Genomic DNA, 1583 nt, shown 5'->3' with positions numbered 1-1583 from the left:
TTAAGAAAAGAAGGTGGAGGATATACGTGTTTCTCCCCTGTATTACCCTAAGGAGGAGTGTGTTCCACGGGTTTCTTCCTTGATTCCACCTCGACATCCTTCTCCACCACTTTTTCAGCCATAACTGCATTTTCTAAAATTTGAGATTTTTCAGACTCTTCATCTTGCTGAATTTAAGGGCTTGCAACCTTTCCAGACCTCAAGGTGATGGCGTTCACATGTTCTTCAACTTCCCTCTTGCCTGGATTGGCTTCTGTATCACTAGGAAGCGTTCCTGGTGGTCGATTCAATAAGGCATTAGCAATTTGCCCTATTTGGTTCTCCAGAGTCTTGATAGAAACAACCTGGCTTTGGCATATAAAGGCCTGGTTTTTACACATAATCCTCAACTCCTCCAATTCATATTTTTCATTCAAAGATTGACCTGCATCATGAGTTTGTTGTTGAAGTTGGAGTTGTTGTCTTGGTGTAAATTGTTGCTGAAAACCAGGAGAATTAAATTGTTTGTTTCAAAACTGCTGGAATGGCAGTTGCATCGCATTCTGATTGTTACTTCATCCGAAGTTAGGATGATTCCAGTTCTCAGGATGATAAGTGTCTGGAACTGGTTGTTGCGATCTCTGAAAGTTGCTCACAAACTGAGCTGAGTCACTAGATATAGCGCATTGCTCCGTCGCATGCGGATCTGCACACATCTCAAAAACACTGGTTATCTCATAAACACCATAGTTAGCCAGAGAATCGATCTTCATAGACAACGCCTTTAGTTGAGCAGTGATAGTTATAGCTGTATCCACTTCAAGAACTCCTGCTAATTTTCCCTGTGGCAATCTCTAGGTTGAATACTGATATTCATTGGCAGCCATCAGTTCAATTAGCTCATAAGCTTCCTTATAGCTCTTTGCCCATAACGCTCCACCTGATGATGCATCAAGCATGGGTCTGGACTATGCTCCCAAACCATTATAAAAACAATTGATGAACATCCAATCAGGCATTCCATGACGAGGACACTTTCTAAGCATCTCCTTGTAGCGCTCCCAAACTTCATATAAAGATTCTCCTGATTGCTGCGCAAATTGAGTAAGAGCATTCCTCATTGCAGCTGTCTTCACCATAGGGAAGAATTTAGTGAGAAACTTTTGAGCAAGATCTTCCCAAGTAGTAATCGAACCAGCTGGTCGAGAGTGTTACCAACTCTTAGCCATGTCCTTCAGAGAGGATGGGAATAGTCTTAGCTTTACAACATCTTCAGAAACACCGTTGAACTTGAAGGTGTCACAGATCTCAATAAAATCCCTAATGTGCATATTGGGATCTTCCGTTGGAGAGCCCCCAAAGTGGATTGAATTCTCCACCCATTGAATCGTGCTAGACTTGATTTTAAAAGCATTAGCCGAGATGGCTGTTCTGACAATGCTGGACTGAATGTCATTGATCTTAGGTTGAGAAAAATCCATCAAGACTTTCGTTCGTGCTGTTGGATCTCCCATTGTAATGAGTACCTGAAACACAATAAGTAAATTGTGAAAGTAAAAGAGTCCGAGTCAGTGTACTTTAACGACCACTGATGACAAGCACAT

The 1583-nt window shown here is 41.8% G+C and overlaps 1 non-coding gene across 1 annotated transcript; it reads left to right on the top strand.

Annotated features, from left to right (window-relative positions):
- Positions 1-996: 996 nt before the first annotated feature.
- Positions 997-1103, top strand: LOC141669236 (small nucleolar RNA R71). The gene has a single exon (XR_012553526.1). It is a non-coding gene; the product is annotated as a small nucleolar RNA R71 (small nucleolar RNA).
- The last annotated feature ends 480 nt before the right edge of the window (positions 1104-1583 follow it).

The sequence above is a fragment of the Apium graveolens genome, chromosome 6 (assembly GCF_009905375.1).
Source record: "Apium graveolens cultivar Ventura chromosome 6, ASM990537v1, whole genome shotgun sequence".
NCBI classification, from domain to species: domain Eukaryota; kingdom Viridiplantae; phylum Streptophyta; class Magnoliopsida; order Apiales; family Apiaceae; genus Apium; species Apium graveolens.
This window is presented reverse-complemented; position numbering and strand designations above follow the sequence as displayed.